This window comes from Acomys minous, assembly GCF_964271855.1.
Source record: "Acomys minous genome assembly, chromosome: 16".
Taxonomy (NCBI): domain Eukaryota; kingdom Metazoa; phylum Chordata; class Mammalia; order Rodentia; family Muridae; genus Acomys; species Acomys minous.
The window spans coordinates 78,496,159-78,517,136 of record NC_140498.1 but is presented as its reverse complement, the minus strand read 5'-3'; the positions used below and the strand labels follow the sequence as shown (position 1 = coordinate 78,517,136).

Here is a 20,978-nt window from a genome sequence, read left to right as displayed (position 1 = left end):
TGTATGGCACAATGGCCGCCCGGCCCTGTGTGTTTGACTGGAACATCATGGCAGTAGCGGTGTGTGGAAGGTTCCTTTTACATCATGGCAGACCTGAAAGCAGAGGCTCAAGGGAAATGCAACCAACCAGAAGAGTTTGAGTCGATTTATTTCGTTTAATTATTCATGGAGACAGGGTCTTCTGTAGCCCAGGATGGACTTGAATCTGCTGTGTAGCCAAGAATGTCCTCTTGCCCCTGCCACCCCCATTCCTAGACTTAAGAGGTTTGCGCCATGGTCCCCAGCTTTTTGCTTATTTGTTTTGAGACAAGGTCTCATGTCGCCCAGACAATTCTCAAATTCTCTACGGAGCCTCAAGGATGATCATTAACTTGCAATCCTCTTGGTACTACCCACCCCACCCCGCTCCCCACCCACACTGCTATGGTTATAAGTATGTGCCACCCCGGGCTGGTGTATAGACTGTTGGGATGGGAGTCGGGCTTCTGGAATGCTCTACCAACTGTGCAACATCCTGAGCCTCAGCCGTTCATGTTTAGACTCTTACCGTGCACTGTCCACATCTTCCTCCCTTCTCCCCGCTTGCAGGCTTGGGTAGATTCTTCCTCTAGACTGTCACCGTCTTCTTCATGAACTGTACACATGAAGGCCATTCGGGAACTAGGGGAGCATGGATAGTGGGGAATCAAATCAAAGCCATCCCTGAGGGTGAGCAGACCCGGTCCAGGGGATGAAGCGCCTGACCTTATGTGCCTCCCACGGGGAGGAGCCTTAGGCTGTCGGCATCCTCACAGTTCACAGACTTACCGAGGTGAGGATAAAGGACTTGGATGCATCCAGGCAGACAGAGGCAGGGGCTGTGTAAGCATCCCAGCAGGCCAGGAGGGGCTCTAGAGAGACACATGCCCTCCCTTTGAGGATCAGACTATTAAGACAATGGACCCCCAGGGAACTGGCATTTCCCCCCAGGGAATCTCAAGCTGGAGAAGAAAAAAAGGCTGATGAGGCCCGGTACCAGCCAGAGGGGCAGCTTGTCTCTCAAGAAGATATTCCATATGGTTCTGAAAATTGTCAGACTATCTTGCGGGAGAGACTGGAGCTGGGACAAAGGTGGGCCAGCAATACGAGGAACCACACCTGACCAAGGATGACTTAGTATGAACATCTCTTTCTCCTCTCTCTGTCTCTGTCTCTCTGTCTCTGTCTCTCTCTCTGTCTCTCTGTCTGTGTGTGTGTGGGTTTGTGTGTGTGTCTGTGTGTGTATGTGTCTCTCTATGTGTATCTCTGTCTCTCTCTGTCTCTGTATGTGTGTGCGTGTATGTGTCTGTCTGTGTGTGTGTGTGTGTGCGCCCAGCCATGCCCATGCATGCATTTGGAAGCCAGAGGACAGTGTTCAATTTCCTGCTCTACCTTTCCCTACTTTATTCCCTCGGGACAGTCTTCCACTGAACCTGAACTAAACTGGCTGCCAGCGACCACAGAGAATCTCCTGTCTCTGTCCCCACAACCCTATAAGCCATGGGCACTGGTGTGCGCGTGCCCAGCCTTTTTGAAGTGGGTGCTGGGTATTCGTGCTTGTGCAGCAAACTCTTACCCACTGAGCTATCCTTTCAGGCCTCTCGCCTTCTTTTTAAGCCTAAATGTCATGTCAGGGCCCTGGACTGGGCGGGGTCCCTGGGCCTCCTGTCCCTCTTCTCGCTGTGACCACATTGGATAAATGTCTTTTCCCTCTGCATTTCATCTTTTCTTGTCTGTTCAAATGGCCAATTGAGGTAAATGGTCAAACCTGCCGTGTTAGGGCTGCCTGGCCTCATCTCTGACCCTAACAACCCTGGGCACAGCCGTGGCATCACCCTTTGACCTTTGACCCCCCCCCCCAAGGGCCAGGTACATAGTTTGAAGAGAGAGGCTGGGAGGACCGGGGGTTTGGACCAACGGAGGCTACATAGTGAACACCAAGCTCCCTGGCGACCCCCACCTACATAGCAAGGACCTGTCTCAGCAACAGTCACTAAGGACACCCAGTCAGGACAAGGCTTCACATCGTGTGAACCGCCCAGTCCAGTGTCTATCGCCTTAAATCCCCTGAATGCCTCATAGAGCCACACGGGGTGGCAACGGCCCCTCCCCTAGGCCCAGCACACACGTCACTGTGACCTTCAGTTATTGGAAGCACTCAGAGCCAGACTTGAGTTCTCAAACATGAATTCTAGGCACTGTGAGCACTGAAGTGAAGCCGGTCATTATGTGGCTTTGCTCTCCCCCCACCCCAAGTATTTCCTCTATGATTTCTGGGAGATCCTGGCAGCCCTGACCTCAGCAACTTCTGCTAGTGGATTCTTCCGACTTCCACATGCTCCGAGGTCAGTTGTCCCTTGTCAACCCAAGGCGACTGGCAAGAAAGTCTCAGCTTAGCCCCCACACACAGCATACTTGAGCTTGCCTGGGAAGTGTACAGTCAAAGAAACGATCACTGGAGGGGACTTTCTGCACCTGACTCTCAGAATAAAAGATGTTTGGATTTTTCCTCCCCAGATGCTTAAACATGTATGTGCAGTAAAGAAATAAAACAAAACAAATAAACAAAAAATAAACAACAGCAACAAAAACCCCCAACAACCCACAAAACCCAGAAAACAGAATAACAAAACCCAGAAAAAATGTCTCCCGTTGAATCAGTTTGGCCACACTGGACCTTTGCTTCCTTCCAGAAGTGTGGGGTCCTCGGCATCGTTCTGACAGCCCCTGGGAGATTTTTCAAGTGTCCTCATGACAAATCCCTGTGCACATACATTTGCTGACCCCAAGGATCAGTTTCCAGCCACTTCTCGGTGTAGACGCACTCAGTGTCAAAACGCTGTGGGTTCCAGCTCGTGAGGCAGAGCACCTGCAGAAGTCCTGGGTTCCGTCCCCAGCGCCACATTGAACAGGCGTGGAAGTTCTAGCCTGTAGCACACAGAAGGTGGAGAGGCAGGAGGACCAGAAGTCCAAGGTCAGTGTCAACTGCATAGCAAGTCTGAAGCCAGTCTGGGCCACATGAGACCCTAGCTCAGAAATAAAAGAAAGGGTGGCACTGGGTGTGGTGGCGCACGCCTTTAATCTCAGGAGGATCACTGCGAGTTCGAGGCCAGCCTGGTCAACAAAGTGATTCTAGGGCAGCCAAGTCTACGCAGAGAAACCCTATCTTGAAAAAAATCAAAAAACCAAAAACCAAAACCAAACCAAACAAACAAACAAAAAAGTTGGCAAGATGGCTTTGTAGGTAGAAGAAGAGTTTGCTGTGCAAGCTTGACAACCTGGTTTTGAACCGTGGGAGCCACATGATAGAAAGACAGAATCAAATTCCTGCAAGTTGTCCTTGGACCTCCACACGGGCACCACAGAGCCTGAATAAGTCTGGTTTAAAAAAGAAACGCCTGAAGCCTTACAGTGCTCCCCACTCCGCCACGAAGACACATTAACCAAAAATTGTTTGGAAAAGAAAAAAAAAAAGAATAATAAAAAAAAAAAAACCCAAAGAACCAGTGAATCCAGAAAGCTATTGCAAACTACGGAAGCTGGGAGCGAGTAGGGAATCCAAAATATAGGTGTCTTCCTTTGGGGACAGGTTGGTAGTGAAGGGATTGAGGGTGGGGGAGGGGGGGCCCAGGCAGGAAGCCGAGAGAAAAGGGCAGTTTCTTTTCACTCTCTGTCACAAGCACTGTCCTTTCTGAGCTTCACAAGGTCTCGACAAGCTTAGACATTTTGTGGGACCCCGCCCCCTTTCCCCCACTCCCCACCCTCCTTGCGGGAGATACATTGAACAGGGGCTCGCCGGTTTTCATAGTTCCCAGCAGGGGAATTAGATGCCAGAGGTTCTGAACTCAGCAGTGCATTCGATTTACCTAGGGAGCTTTTAAAAAACATTCGCACGGCATTGCTCCACTGCAGACCAATTACCTCTGCCCTGCGGGGAGGGAGGGGGGCGGGGGAAGCGTCTAGGCCATAATATTTTAAAACTCCCCTGGCACTGTTAATGTCTGAGCTGGGGGAAGGTTAGGACCCGGGCTATTTGAAATGTCAGGGCACACAAGGCCTTTATCGTTTATTTGATCTGTTAGACGGGGAAACTGAGTCCAGAGACTCTATGGTGGGACCAGGGTACCGAGGGGGCTTTTTTTGCCTTCAAGACTGGATCAGGATGCCCTGATGGTGCAGTCCTGAGGAAGGAAATGCTAAAAGGAGAAAGAGGGAGTAGGTTCAAGGCCCTCAGGGTCAGGGGGCAGCACACAGAAATGCCAAAACAGCTAGAGTTAGAGAGAAGCTTCCAGATTCACCATTGTGTTGCATTTTCATGATGTTAGTTAGCATAAGGAGCATGGCCAGGATTAGCATTTTATTATTGTTGCTGGAAATAGGATCTTTCTGTGTAGCCCAGGCTGGCCTCGAACTCATTATGTCCTCTGCCTCAAGCCCCCTGGGGACAGGTGAGCATCACCACCCCTCGCCCAGGGTTGGATTTTTGATGGAGGCATCTTCTGTCTCTCTTTATCGTGCTTTTATTTTATTTGGTGGAGGTGGGGGATCGAACTCAGGGCTTTGGTTATGTTAGGCAAGTCCCTTACTGCTGAGCCATCAGACCTCCACGTGATTGCAGTGGATCCCCCACTTTTCTTCCTTTTGTTTCCTTTACTCCCAAAATGACCTTCATCCAAAGCGCTCCCTCCTAGGTCTTCACAGAGACTCAGAAAGCCATGGTCCTGAAATCAGAATCTTTGTAGACAAAGCATAAAGTTAGAAAGAAGGGGCGCTTGTCTGAGGGTTACACAACTAGCCTTTCTGACCTGCTTGGGGAACTTGCTGCGGGCGGCGAGCGCCCCCTGCCGGTAGCTCTCATGGATTCATACGCCGCATGCCGAGAGCCCTCTGGTGGTAGAGAGCTGTCATTGCTGAGTCCATCCACCTGTTCGGAGGTAGCTGGGCAGCTTGTGGCCAAGTTCAGGGCTGGACATTTTACCCCGGGGACCTTTCCAGGCTCTCACTGCCTCTTGTTGCGTTTCATCACCCGAGCGTTGGAAATTTTTATCTAGTGCACTTATTAAATAAAAACTCTTAAGGCAAATCAGATTTCCAGGTTGCAGGTATAACTGCAGGGGAATGGGGCACCGTGGGGGTGAGGAATAGCTTTCACCAGTTTTCAGCCCATACCAGAGAGAGAATAACTTTGGTTAGGCCCAACTGGAGCACTGTAACAGGATCTAACAAGCCTTCTGGTACCAGAGCTTCCCAATTACAGAGGGACACCCTTTGGCACAGCCTGACCTTGACACTACTTGTATTTTTTTTCTTTTTGAAAAAAAAAAGGTTTATTTACTTACTTACATATGTGTGTGTTTGAATGAAGGTTAGAAAACAACTTTTGAGAGTCTGTTCTCTCCTTCCACTATGTGCGTCTTGAGAATGGAACTTGGATTGTCATGATGAGAGACCTCCACAGCGCCTGCTCATATACCTCTGTTTCCGCAGACCTCTGTGACCCGCTCAGTTCTGAGAGCCTGGCCTTGGCCTCTCATAGTCTCTGGTCTTGGTCCCCTCCTGTCATGCGGAGGTTACCGTTCCTGTGTACCCAACACTGAAATGTCACGTTTTAGGGCGTCAGTGGTCCTGAGTTTTGGGATAGGAAGCCATTCAGGACCAGCACAAAAGGAAGTCAACTAAAGTGCTGTGTGCTGCGCTATGAATCCAACCCCTGAATCCTCACAGTCACGCCTGGTTTATTAAAACCATGCTACGTCTGTGCTGCCCACCCCACCGCCTCACATGCAAACCCTGGGATGCCTTTAATACGGAGTGGCCCTGGCAGGAAATCTGAGGCAGGCATGGAGGAAATCAAGAGAGAGGTTTTCTGACTCAAACAGAAGTCACCCACTCCGAGACACACCCGCAAATCTCACTTAGAAAACACAGAACAGAATGTGTCGGGTCTGTTTGAGTCACACGTGGCCCACCCAGCTCCGTCAGTGCCTGCCTGGGACTTAGTTTCTCTGTCATTCATTTCTAATGGGGGCGGGCACACCCGCCTACCTGCTGCTTAATGATCACACTGTCAGAAATTGGAAGACCAAGGTGAAAAAAAATGTTCTAGAATATTTGGTATCATCAAGAACCGTTCTTAGCACAGTCTTGCGCTCTGGTCTTGTTTTCTGCTCCTGTCACAGACTAGAACATTTGTGATGAAAAGAGCCATGTCTAATCTGGTTCTGAAGGCTCAGAAGTCTATGGTGAGGCCAGGACTGTGTGCTTGATCCTGAACCTGGGGATCACAGCCTGTGCCCCCAGTCCATATCTTAAATAAGCCAATGAAGAGAGCCATGCTTAATCATAGAAAACAGAAAAAGGAGAGGTAGTCAATGTAGACACTTTGGGAAGAGGGATAAAAATATCTGGTGATTCCCCCCCCCCCCCTTCGTGGTGGTTTGGATTTAAAAAAATGGCTCCTATAGGCCCATAGGGAGTGGCACAATTAGGAGGCGTGGCCTTGTTGGAAATACTATATCACTGGGGGGCTGGGCTTTGAGGTCTCAGATGCTCAAGCCTGGCCAGTGTGTCACTGTTTCTTCCTGCTGCCTGAGGATCTGGGTGTAGAACTCTCAGCTCCTTCTCCAGCACCATGGCCGCCTGCATGCCGCCATGTTTCCTGCCATGATGATGATGGAGACTGAACCTCTGAATTGTAAGCCAGACCTGGTTAAATGTTTTTCCTTTATAAGAGTTGCCGTGGTCATGGTGTCTCTTCACAGCAATAGGAACCCTAAAGAAGACACCTCCGCAAGTCCATCTTTGAGTTCCTGAAGTAAAATTAAAGCTTAAACAGAGGCCCAGAGGTATGCGTACCTCAGTTGTCTTGGCCAGATCCTGTCCTGTCCTCCAGTGGTGACACATCCTGGTCTGGGCTTTAGTCTCAACCGACCCGTGCAAAGCGAGCTCACAAGTTCTCAGAGGTGTGTGAGGTCTCTGCCTAGGAGGTAGTCTCCGTTGGCTGGTGCCTCTTTCTTCTCCCAGCGTGAAATTCCTGGGGAGATTTGCATTGGCAGGGGCTTGGGGCGGGGCAAGGTGGTCCATTGTCTCAATAGTCCGACCATCAGATTGAGAAGCAAGTGTCCCCTTAGAATATCTTCATTTTTGGCTGGGCCAACTGTGCAGCCCTGGGCAAAGGTGGAAAGGGAAGAGGCACATTGGAGGCAAGATGTACCAGATATGGTGTCGCGTATCTGTCATCCTGGCACTGAGCCGGGAGGACTGCCTGAGCCCACTGTGTGTTGTATGGAGAGAGACAGACAGAGAAGGGGAAGAGATGGAGACAAAGAAGGAAGGAAGGGAGGAAGGAAAGAAGGAAGGAAGGAAGTGTAATACCGAGATCGCCCAGTGAGACCCCCAAAATGACCACCAGGTCTCGATACCGATGCAAGATCCACAGGGTCCTGTATTACATTACGGGCTCAGAGCTTGGGTCACAATCCTTTCTGACTCAGCAGGATAGAAGAGTGACCCCAAGTTTCAAGGGCAATGGGTTTATAAAGGGAAGGGGGGGAAGTTATGGGTCACAGGAATGTCAACCTTTAGGCAGATTGGCTGGAGGCTGGATCTCAAGGGAAAGTTGTGGGTTGCAGGAATGTCGACCCTCAGGCAGGTTGGGTTCAGGGAAGTTGTTTTATCTCAGAGGATCATTGGGAGTTCATTGTATCTAATCGCTCTGGTGGAGTTTCTGGAGACTGCTGCTGGCAGGTCTAGTTTACAGCAGTGCCTGGTAATTCCTGGAACGCAGGAAGAAGGGAAGTCGCCTAGAGGACAAGTTCTCATGGAACAGTCACAGGCCATGGCATTATTGCAGAATATACATTACATATAGAATATGGCGTTAATTTTGCCCGGAAGGAAGGAAGGAAAGGGAAAATCAGAGCCTGGTGGTATACTCCTGTAAACCCAGCATTTAGGAGGCTGAGGCAGAAGGATCACCAATTTAATGTTAGCCTAGGCAAATACATCAGCCTATCTATCTATCTATCTATCTATCTATCTATCTATCTATCATCTATGTGTGCATATAAGTTTGTATATATATGAATATAAATGTACATATATGCACACACGTATAAAGTTATGGGCTGCCTCACATTGTAAAACTACTCTCAAAGTAACTAGAGAACTCAGTCACACAGTCTTGTGTGTGTGTGTGTGTGTGTGTGTGTATTCTGAGCTACAGCCCAGCCTGCAACCTAAACAGAAGCTTAGCCGCTCATGTCCCTTGGCCTCTCCTGGATACCAAATATTCTTACCTATTCTAGAACTGTCTCTATGATCTGCCTTAGAGAGGGGCTTGTTGTGGGATTCAATAACCAAGATACGGAATCAGCCACAAACCCCAACAACCCTTGAATGGGTAAAGAAGATGGAGCCCATAGACACAGTGAGGCGCATCTCAGTCGTTAAAAAAAAAGGATGAAATCACGCCATTTGCGGGAAAACAGGTGGAATTGAAAATCAAGTTAAGAGAAATAAAAAAACTGAGAAAGGAAAACATGCTGTTGCCTCATATGTGGAGTCCAGATGCAAAGAAAACCCCAAAACACACAGAGCTGGGGAGACAGCTCTGTGAGTTAAGTGCTTACTGCACAAGCACTGAGTTCGGATACCCAGAGCCTGTGTATATAGCTAGGTGTGGTGATGCTGCCTTTCATCCCAGCAGTGGGAGGCGGAGACAGGCAGGTGCCTGAGGTTCACTGGCCATTCAGTAGAGCCTAAACGGTGAGCCCCAGCTCAGTGGGGATGCTAATGGTATGTCCCTAAGGAATAAGATCCCAGTCATCTTATGTGGCCACTGGACACTTTTTCGCCTACCTCTCCTCCCGTCAGGTTCTGAGTAAGCCATGTGACCAGAATTTTTCTCAGCCTCAGTGTCTCACGGGAATTAAACTCCAGAAGACTGTGCCCCCACTGGTGGGCTTTCTTTGCACTCTCTGATAGGTGGGTCTGAAAGGCTTTCCTGGGATTCCGAGGCAGCTGGTTCTAGCCATGGACCATGTTAGACCTCAGCCCCTCTAGCTGCAGTGAGCTGTCTCAACAGATGACACCCCAACCCTGACATCTTTCTCTCTCTGTTTGCCGTTCTCACAGGAGCCGAGGCTCATCCACCTACCATCCTTCACCAACATCCTTACCCACAACCCCACAACGTTTCCAGACAAACAACCCCGAGTGAAAAAGGTTGTAGACAGAACAACACACTTACAGGGCTTGTTCCTTTATCTGGGGTGCTCACTATCCGGGGAAAGCCCCCACAACCTTTTTTACACACCTGCTTCAAGCAGAAATACAAGAACATCCCTGTGTCTACTTAAATGATATCAGGCCCCCCCCCCCCCCCCCGTTCACTCTTTTTAGGCAAGACATCTTTCCTCTCCCTCAGGAGACTTTCAAAAGACTAACTCTGCACCCTGTGGGTGTGTTAACGTCACCCTTTCACTCTGCCCAACTCCCTAATGAATCCCAGGCTCATGAACTCAAGACCTTCCTCCTGCCTCTCTTTCTCTCTCTGTGGGTATTGTGTGTGGGTGTTGTGGGGGGCTCACTATGTAACTCAGACTGGCCTTAAACCGCACGTCTCAAGGTGTCTTCGCTCCAGGGACAAATGCCACAACAGCGACATCTAGTGGACAGATGGTGCAGCATCCCACTTGAGAGGATGGTCCAAGTGGGAGCAGGGATCCTGGTTTGGGGGATTATAGGGACAGTAGGGTTGTCCGCCCCTCACTTCTCTTTTCACTTAGCATTTACTTTAGAAAAATTAACACTGCAGGTAGGTAGAAAGTCAGACCTCACACTGGGATGGGAGCGCAGCCAGAGTCACTCCCAGGTAGATGCACTCTGTCTTAGGCACTATTGAGTGTCATTTCTGTCCAGAAGAAAAGCCACTCTGGTTTAGAAAAAGCAGGTATGAGGAGAGTATGGGGGTGGGGGTGGGGAGAAGATATTACCACCTTTCCCTCACATGACCCAAGCATGAAGGATTCTCTGACCTGTTTGGGGTTGAATCCTTTACAGCTGAAATATCCCAAACAAACACCATCCCCTTCCCTGTTATAGAAAAGCACTCTGCGTGACCGCTGAGATCCCAGAACGGTGCTACCATGCCTAAGGGAAAGCGGACACATGCGAGACCAAGGAAGTGTGTAAGATGAACGTAGCATGGGAGCCGTGTGTAAGCCAGAGGTACCACTTTCCCCTAGCGCACTTAAGTTGGTGCGTGTCACCTGTGCAAGGTACCAGGTTTCACTGTGACACAAAAACATGTGCACCATGGACTTTAATCATCTCTACAACAAGAGGAAGTGGGAACCCAAGCCAGTGTCTGTTTAGGAAACTTCCACCCCAGGGAGGGGGGACCAAACTGTAATTTTCCCTTTTTCTGTGGCTTGGACTTCTGTCTTTCCTGGCCATCTATTCTTTGTACCAAGGAAGAAACTCATTGATGCCTTAGACAACTCCCAGTCAAACTGCCCTCTCCTGTCCCTCCTCTGAATGCCACTGGTCCCTTGCCAAATAGTCCCCTTTCTACCTGTGAAAGTGTGTGTGTGTGTGTGTGTGTGTGAGAGAGAGAGAGAGAGAGAGAGAGAGAGAGAGAGAGAGAGAGAGAGAGAGAGAGAGAGAGAGAAGGGAGTTTCATATGAGTGTAGGTACCCACTCACAGCACTCCAGATCTACTGCAGTACTAGGGTTACAGGCAGTTGTGAGCTGCTTGATGTGGGTGCTGGGAACCCCAACTTGGGTCCTCTGGAAGACTAGCAAATGCTCTTAGACACTGATTCATCTCTGCACCCCCTGTGTATGTTCATATAACTTCCATTATATGGTGAACAAAAAAAAATGTACCTCGTATATCGTGTGTACATTTTTTAATATTTAGTTTTTGTTATTATCATCAACAACGTTATTTTGAGAGAAAATATTTCTATGTAGCCTTGGCCTGCCTGGAACTCACTATGTAGACCAGGCTGGCCTCAAACTCACAGATAGCCATCTGCCTCTGATGTCAACTGCTGAAGTTAAAAACATGCACCGCCATGCTTGGCTAGATTCTTTGTTGTTGTTGTTTTTGTTTTGTTTTGTTTTTGTTTTCCAAGACAGGGTTTCTCTGTGTATCCTGTGTAGACTTGGCTGTCCTGGACTCCCTTTGTAGACCAGGCTGGCCTCGAACTCACAGTGATCCACCTGCTTCTGCCTCCCGAGTGCTGAGATTAAAGGCGTGCACCACCACCGCCTGGTGCTAGATTCATTTTTGTTTTTAATTTTGCTTATGTCTGTAGGTGGGGTATAAGTGTGGGTGGCTGTGGAGGCCAGAGGCATCGGTTCCCTCTGGAACTGGGGATACAGGAAGTTGTGACCTGCCAGATGTGGGACTCGGGTCATCTGCCAGAGAAGCGTAAGCTCCTAATTCCCGGACCGTCTCTCCAACCTCTATCATGTATTTTCCTGTAAACTTACACATAGCTAAAATGGCTTCTCTAAGAAAGGGCCCATAGACATTTCTAAAATGAAAGTGTCTGATTATTGGAACTTATTTTATGCATATCTGAAATGTTTTTCTAAGAAGGTGGTTTATAGATTTAACAGACTACCAACAGGTCTGTGGTATGGAAAAAGGTTAAGGATTTTGGAAGTGCCTGGAGAGGTGGCTGAATTGGTCCAGTGCCTACTGTGCAAACTTCAGGACCTGAGTTGTGGTCCCCAGCACCCATATTAAAAAAAAAACAGGCATAGTGTCCTGTGTTTGGAACCTCATCCCTGGAAGACAGAGGTAGGAGGGTCCCTGGGACCCTAACCAGTGAGCCCCAGATTTGCTAATTCAAATAATAAGTTGAAGGGGCTGGAGAGATGGCTCAGTGGGCAAGCGCACCTCTTGGTGCATAACCATGAGGACCTGAGTTCAGATCCCAGCACCCACAGAAAAGGCCTGATGTGGTCATTCAAAACCCCAGTATTGTAGGAGCAGAGATGGGAGAAATCACCGAGGCTTGCAGGCTACCAGCCTTACTCTGGCGAGACTCTAGATCCCTCAGTGACAGGTCCTGTCTTAAGAAAAAATAATGTAGAGAGGGAGAGAGATGGACACCCAGAATATTCTACTGGTTCTTCATGCATGCATCTGCACACATACAACACATATGTGCACACAACATATATACACATGCACATACAATACATACATATATAGCGTAAACAACATGTACATACAACACACACAAATGCACATTGGAACCATAAGATGGATAGCAATAGAGGAATACACTTGATACCAACTTCTGACCTACACACACACACACACACACACACACACACACACACACTCACACATATACTTAGAAGTTTCCCATAAATGCCCAGAGGTCCAAAGTCAGCTCAGCTAGAGCCCGAGACCGGGGTACCACTTGGTTGTGTTCTTCTCAGATCACTCCCTTCCAAAAATTATCCAATCCAGGAAGAGTCACTCCAGGGAGCATCACATCAAGATAATTTCGTTCTTAGCTTGCAATGTTACAGCTCTCCACAGATCAACACCAAGGTGGTGAACTTCAGTTCACAGATCAAAAAAAAAAAAAAAAAAGAATACATAAACTGAAAAGAGCTGTGTCTAGTTCCACAGGTTTTAAATCTCAGCTGCCTCAGAAGGGCGAGGCAGAAGAATCCAAAGTTCAAATCCAAAGTACTGGAGGAATGGCTACGCAGTTAACAGAGGAAAGGACGCCGCAGCAAACAAATTCAGGTGCCGGCAGGGGGCTCCAGAGACCCACTCTTAGACCTTCCTTGGCGGACTCAGGCCCAGCTCTCAGCACGCATCTCTCCTGGAGCGTGGTGGTCCTCTGACCCCTGAGAATAGTCTCTAGAAAGGAAGGCTGGGCGCCGCCTCCGCATCTTACGCTGCACCATAGTCCTTGCAATAGTCCTCCAAATCGCACCCACATCGGAGCCCGACCCAGCTTCGGGTCCTGTGGGTCTTAGGGGAAGTGATTGGAAGTACCTCGAATGTCCTACAGGGGGAGCCGCTGAGCACACAGATGCCTGCAGAGCCTGTCTTTCTGGCTTGGCGGATTTGCCACGGGATGGAAGATGGCTTTTCCCGGGCTTTTTTGTTACCCTACTTACTCTTTTTTCCCTCTCCTTTAGTGCCTTCCCTTTTCTTTTCCCCATTCCTTTCCCCCTTACTCGTCCCTTCTCTGTTCTTTCCCCTCTCCCCTCTCCTCCCTTCCTCTTTCTCCTCTTTTCTCTCCCCTCCCCTTCTCCTTTCCTCCAGTGTTAGGGGTAGACTTGAAAACCTCCCACGTACCAAGCACTGTGCCACTGAGTTCCGTCTCCAACCCTCTTCTTTTTTCTTTTGAAACAGTGTGTCACTGAATTTCTCAGGCTGGCCTGGGACTCACTCTGCAGCCAAGGCTTTCTTTACTTTTTTCTTCTCCAAAGAGGCCATCTCTGTACTGAGTACGCTGCAGGTGACTGACTGGTGAGAACCTCGTGATGGCGGATAGTGTTGGAATCAAACCTCCCGATTATCTTCTGTTATCCTAGGCCTCGTGGTAGATGTGTGTTAGTGACCTCTGACCTGACCTAAGACCTTTCTCATGAGATCAGGGGATAGAAATTGGTCAGTCAGGGCAGTGCTCCCTAACGGAAGTCCTGAGGCTGTCCTGTTCTTTGTCTCCCAAAAGCACCTCTGCCAGAGGACTGCACTTTCCTCCCAGTATGGCTGCCCTGAGAGGAAGTGCCTAGATCAACCAGCTCACCCCTCTCCCCAAATCCCATCCCGTCATCCCTCACTCAGGTTCCTGCAAAAACTACTTTAAGCCCCTCAGAATATGGTACCCTATTTCCTGGAACCCTTCCGGCTATACAGGACTCAGTCTCTCTTTCTCTCCCTCTCTCTCTTCCTCTCTCTCTCTCTCTCTCCCCTCCCTCTTCCGCCTTCCCTCCCACCTCTCAGTTTCTCTCTTACACACACACACACACACACACACACACACACACACACTTGAGCACCTACCTATGTATTTCTAACAAACTTCCCTCTAAGCTCACAGTTAGTTTACTCTCTGTGGATCATCAGTTTCATTATTTAAATTTATGACCCTGTCTCAAAAAACCAAAAAAAAAAAAAAAAAAAAAAAAAAAAAATATGAGACCAGAACCTTGAAAGGCACTAGCTTGGGGTGGCTTTTGTTTGACCTTTGAGATTTGGGGGGCCCAACTCTCCAAGTCAAGCTCACCAGGCGCTATCATTCTCAAAGACACCCCAGTATTTCAGTGCAACTTCTGGCAATGGAATAGCAGCTCTGCAGTGGATCACTTAGCAGGACCACCAGCTCCCACTGTCCTCAAAGCTAGGGATGCTATCAGATAGCAATCTGAGACCTACGGCTTTGCTGTCACCCACCTCAGCCCTGCCCTCCACAACATATTCAGGAAGTGCACCGACTTATGACAGTCTTTTATCCTATAACTGTAAAAGTTCATGCAACTACTTTCATGGTGGAACATGTTGTTCAGGTCAACGCGGCTGGGCCGATTGGCCAGTGAGCCCCAAGTATCCTCCTGTCCCCACCTCTCTAGCTCGGGGATTACAAACTTACACCACCACACCCACTTCTTTATCTGTGTTTTAGGGGTCAGATTCAGGCTCTTAAGAACCTTACCAACTGTCATAGCTTGCTTCTTTGTTGCTGACCAAAAGCAGCTTGAGATGCAAATGATTTATTTGCCTTTCAGCTCATAGTCCGTCACCCAGGGAAACTGAGGCAGGAATTCAAGGCAGAAACCTAAACAGAACCTGCTTACTGGCTTGCGCCTCATGGCTTGCTCAGCCTGCTTGTCTTTCTCTCTTTAAACACATTTTTTAAAAAGTTTTACATTTTTATTTTATTTTATGTGTATGGGTGTTTTGACAGCATGTTTGCTTGCGTAGCACTTCAGTGTCGGGTCCCCACAGAGGCATGAGATCCCCTGGAGCCTGAGTTACAGGAGGCTGTGGGCCATCATGTGGATGACGAAGATTGAGCCTGAGTCCTCTGGCAGAGCAGCCAGTGCTCCAGCCCAGTCAGTCTGCTTTCTTATACAGCACAGGGATGGCGCGCCCACAGTGTGCTGGGCCCGCCCACATCAATCACTATTCAAAACAATCCCCACTCCAGACTTGCCTACCGGATAATGTGTTGGTAGTATAAGGCTCTGTCTTCCCAGATGACTCTAGCCTGTGTCCAGCTGACAAAAGAAAACTAACAAGTACATTAACTGAGCCACATCTCCAGCCTGGGAGCAATTGTCTTGTGATCTAAGTGTGCTTGTTTAAAAAGAACACTGTCAGATTATAAACTCCTGAAGATCAGGGGGTGTCCACTTCACTCACTCTACTCAGTGTCTCATGACCATATTCACCCCAAAATTCGACAGGTTAGTTTCTCCTGGTGACGTTGTAGCTGTGTTTGTCTCCGTGTGTTTGCACATATATCCCCGGGGCATTTGCCCAGGGACACTATTGCTTGAAGGTACAATCTGAAAATTCATACCGTCCCTTATGCAACATATCTATGCATTGTCCTTCATCATGTGCTAGGCAGATAGTAGGCACCCAATAAGTATATGTTTAGAATATGTGAGTTGTAGGAAAGTAGGGGAAGAGCCATTATCATGAGGCGCAGAGGAAATGCCGGTGCCACAGTCAGGGCATCAGCAACAACAGCTTTCAGGGAGCCACGATGCAGGCAGGTGAAATAAACCCTACTGGTATGAATTTTATTAGCCTTGTAGATATGTTTGTATTCACCCGTAAATTTATTTTTATTTGCTGGCTGTCATGGGCCTAGAAGCAGAAGCCATCTGATGCTCACATAAGGCATTAAGATAATAAAAGTAAAGGCCAATCCTGAAGACCGTGAGCTATTTATTTATTGACTCATCTTTGATCCATTGTGCAGTGGAGGACAGTCACATTAAGTGGACTAAGCCAGTCTTAGAGAGACAGCCAGCATGTCACTCCTCGTTTGTGTTGCCGAGATTTTTATGTAGTCACATAAAATCGTGTATGAACATATCTCGGAGCTTATTTACAGTTTGTTTATGTGTTTTGTGTGTGAGGAGGTGACGCTTGTGAAACAGTGCATGTGTGGGGTTGGGTTACAAGCCTCCGGTGGTTTCTTTTGTACCATGTGGGTTCTGGGAATCGAACTCAGATCATCAGGCTTGTTGGCATGTACCGTAACCTCCTCAGACATTTTAGCAGACCCCAGATTTTGTGTTTTTAACAAGATAATTGCTCATGGTTTCTGCTGAACTCATCGTGTTTTAAGAAAAGAAAAGGTTTATTTTTAGTTATATGTATGGGGTGCATGGGTGTGGTGGGGTGCATGGGTGGGGTTGTTGGGTATGTTCACGTAAATGCAGGTATGCTCGGAGGCCAGCAGAGGGCATCTGCTCCTTTGCAGCTGGAGTTACGGATGGACAGTGGTGAGCTGCCTGATGAGGGCACTGGGAACTGAACTCACATCCTCTTCAAGAGCAGGAGGCACTTTTCTTTGCTACACTATCTCTCCAGTCCTCCTATCAGGCCGTTCACCGTTGGGAAACCGAGTCTAAGCAAAATCAGAATTTATTTTAAAAAAGAAACCCCAGCTAAAACTTTTTGCAATATCTGAAAAAAAGGGGGTGGGGTGGGGTGGGGCGGGAGGCATGTGACTTTCCTAGCAAGGACAGTGAACTGTTTCTCCAAGGGGGAAAAACAGAATGCGAAGTTCACTCTCAGTAGGGCAGCAGGGCAGAGTTCTTCTCCTTCCCAGATACAGGTACCAGCTTGAAAAAGACAAGCTGATGATTGAAGCATTCCTTTATTTCTCTCAATTGTGACAAAATACACCACAGAGCAAGTTAAAGGGACAAGGCTATATTTTGGCTCATGGCTTCAATCTACCATGCTATGGGAGACACGGTGGAACTCACAGTGACAGAAGGAGACAGTGGAGCTGCCTCCCATGGTAGATCAGAAAGAACAAAAACTGTGGCCAGATAGGGCTGGGCTACACACCCCCAAAGCTCACCCTCGAGGCCTCCATCCACCAGGGATAGATATACCATGCTGGACAGTCTTCACAACGCTGTGTGTCAGGGGTTATGTTCACATGAGTGCAGTGCCCCCCGTGGGCCAGAAGAGGGCTCAGAGCGCATGGGGCTGGTAGTTGTGAACCGGTGGCTGCTGGGAAATGAACTCATGTACTCTAGCAGAGTGGCAGTGTGCTCTCAGCCACTGAGCCATCTCTCCAGCCCTTCAAACATGAGCTAAATGGACAGAGATGGTGAGCTCTATTTATTGTCTAGCTGGCAAATTCTCAATAGTTTTGGTGTGATTTTTACCCTTCCTCCTTCCTTTCTCCCTTGCTTCCTGCCAATTCTTTTGTGTATATATGAATCTCTATGTGTGTGTGTGTGTGTGTGTGTGTGTGTGTGTGTGTAGATATGTGTACAGGTGACTGTATGTGCATGTATACATGTGTGTGCGCACGCGCATGTGTACATGTGTGTATGTGTGTGTAGATATGTGTACAGGTGAGTGTATGTGCACATATACATGTGTGTGTGTGTGTGTGTGTGTGTGTGTGTAGCCCAGAGGTTAACCCATGGTATAGATCTCAGGTACTGTCCACTATGCCTTTTGAGACAGGGCTCCTCAGACTGGCTGCCAGCAAACCCCAGGCAGCCTCCTGGTGTTTTTTGTTTGCTTTGGTTGAGACACTGTCTCACTATGTACATTTGGCTAAGCCGGAACTCACTCTGTAGACCAGACTGAACTCTGGGTTTAAAGGCATGCACCATTATGCCCAGGTGTTATTTTTTATTTATTTTTTTAAATTAGAGTCTAAAGGGATTGTCTCAGGGGCTAAGGGAGCTTGCTGCTTTGGCGCAGGACCTGAGTTCAGTACCCAGCACCCAAGTTGGGTGGCTCACAGCCACCAACAGTGTCAGCTCCAGGAATCCTAATGCCTCTGGCTGTTGCAGGAAGCTGTACTCATATGCATTTACCCACACACCAATGCATACACACACACATGAATTTTTTTAAGACTTAGATTAAAAACACAGTGTTTTTATTTTATGTATATGAGGTCATGCCTGCAGGCATGTCTGTACACCATGTGCACACAGCGCCCACAGAGGCTGAAGATGACGTCAGATTCCCTGGAGTTAAAGTTACAGGTGCTTGTGACCTGCCATATGGGTGCTGGAACCGAGACTGGACCACGTGCAAGAGCAGCAAATGCTTTTAACCACTGAGCCATCTCTCCAGCCCCTTAAACATTTTGTTAAATTACCCATCTGTCTGGTCCCCCCCCCCCCCGCCCCGTGTGTGTGTGTGTGTGTGTGTGTGTGTGTGTGTGTGTGTGTGTGTGTGTGTGGTCTTCTTCTTCTTCAAGACAGGGCTTCTCTGTGTAGCCCTGGCTCTCCCGGATCTTACTCTATAGACCAGGCCATGCTCAAACTCAGTGATCCACCTGCTTCTGCCTCCCAAGCGCTGGGATTAAATGCGCGCCACCATTGCCTGGCTTTACTTCCTAGAAGAAATTGTGCAAAGCACCCCACAGGCGAAGTGATTAAATACACTTGTCAAACGGCACCGAAATGGTTGTACAGAGTGAAAAATCTCCTAACTCAGATGTAGAGAAGTTTATGTGATTGATGAAAAAGTAGAGTTTGCGGCTGAGGACTTGCAGGAGAGGAAAAGGCAGACGGAATGGGAGCTGGTGATCTGAGGCTCAGGCGGGAACAGGAGGCTGGCGGCTGCGAGCTTAGCCCAGAATTCAGGAACCACCTGGCTACCTCCGCAGGCTCCGCCAGCCCCGCCCCCTCCAGCTGTCGTTTAGCCCTTGGGAGCATTCCAAGAATGGTGCAGGGAAGGAGTGTGGCTTACAAACTGGGGACATCCTATGCTTGCGCAGTCCTAGCAGGGTGGCCTGGCCTTCCTGGGTCTCACTTGGTAAAATGGGAATGGTTTTCAATCATAGCAGGAAACTTGGCAGGTGAACAAATGGGTTTAGATGACTTCCGGGTTCCGTGTTGCTTCATCTGCCTTTTCTACTTCCTTCCTCTCCTCCCCTGCCCTTCCTTCCTCTCTTCTCTTTTCATTTTTTTCTCCTCCCTTCCCCTTCCCTCTCTACTCCCCTCTTCTTCCTTCTCCCTCCCTCCCTCCCTCCCTTTCTTCTTTTCTTCCTTTCATTGTCTCTTTCCCCCAATGGCTTTTGAGACTGGGTCTCACTCCACATTCCCAGCTGGCCTGGTACTAACAACAATAATACAGCTGGCCTCAAACTCATGGCTTACCTCCTGGCTCAGCCTCCTGAGTGCTGGGAATCACAGACACGCACCACCATGCCCAGCTTCCTGCTGCTGCTGCTGCTTTTCTAGGCCTCAGATTTAAGCAGAGGCATAACAAAGACACTTGAGACACAGCACATAGATTCTAAGACCCTGGCTTTGGTAGCTTGGGCATTTACCAGGAATCTCACTCTTTGTGAGATGAAAGGAACAAATGGAGAGAAAGAGCAAGTAAAGACCAGAGACAGCGTGTGGGAGGGGGTCGGAGTGAGGAGGAAGTGGGAATAATAAAAGGACTAACAGAACGCAGCACCCTTTGCCACAGCATCCCGCAAGGCCAAAGTGATGGCGACAGCGAGAAACTCATACAAGCACTCCTCAAACTGTGCAAAGTACCATCTTTGGTGAGAGACCACAAGCTTTCTTGGAGATGAATGCTTGGAGCTTGCTGCTCTGCCATTACTGTGCAAAATGGCACCATCGGGGCATCCCCATATTCCCAAAGGACCTGGGACCCAAGGGTTCCATGTCACCAAATTTACTTCTTGCTGTGACAAAAACACCTGGTTATAAACAAAGGTCAGCTCATGGGTTGAGAAGGGACACAGTCCACCGTGGGAGGAAGGGCGTGGCTGCAGGGGCGTGAGCTGCCTGGGCATGTCACATCCATAGTCAGGAAGTGGAACATTAGCTAGAAGTCTTGCACCATAGGAATCTCAGCGTGCGGGGGTGGGGTGGGGGGGAGTGATAGCTAAGTGGCTTAAGCACTTGCCACACAAGATCCCCCCCAGCCCCACGTAAATCTGTGCTACTACAGTGAGATGGGAGGCTGAGGCAGGAGAGTTCCCAGCAGTTCAGGCTGGCATCTGTGGTGGTGAACAGCGAGAGGCACTGCCTTAAACATGGTAGATGGTAGGGACCAATGCCTAAGGTTGCCCTCTGACCTCCACACACTCCGTGTGGCATATGCACACTCACGCACAAGCCTGGGCACGCACACATGCGCCCGAAGAAAAACAAAGGCCCTCAAAGCCCATCCTCAGTGTCTCATATTCTCCAGCAAGATCTCAACTGCTCCGCCCAAGCCCCCACCCACACACTCACAAAGGCTCATAACCTTCTGCTACCTGGGGACCAAGTGTTCAAAGACATGAATCTACAGGGACCATTTCACATTCAAAGCACGGCAGTCAGCCTTCCTCTTCTGTCCCCTCTCCCAAGATTCTCCAAGTTCTCTTTTCTTCCTTGCTTTCCAGCCACTTTCAACCTATGACACCAGGTAGAGCCATGAGATGACCTGGCTGCTGACCCCATGCTTTGGTAGGTCTCTCTAGGGATCTCCAAGCTTTGGGAGGAAGTCGCTGACATGTAGTGCTTATAGGAACGGCCATCCCAGTTCCTGGACCCTGGATCCAAAGACCAGTGCTCGGATTTAAAGTCTGGGTACCAATACACATAGGGAGTTAGCCCCTCCCCCGCAAGAGACCAAACCCGGGACTCACCACCACACAGCAAGCCAGCCGTCCTGCTCTGCTGCCTTGTGGCACTAAAGTTCCAGGACGTTTGCCATTCCACCCCACATGGATGCAACCTCA

The 20,978-nt window shown here is 48.9% G+C and overlaps 1 protein-coding gene across 1 annotated transcript in view; it reads left to right on the top strand.

The window, feature by feature from the left end:
* Nucleotides 1-20,978, top strand: part of CALN1 (calneuron 1) — a 516,312-nt gene that overhangs the window by 452,227 nt on the left and 43,107 nt on the right. The window lies entirely within an intron of this gene.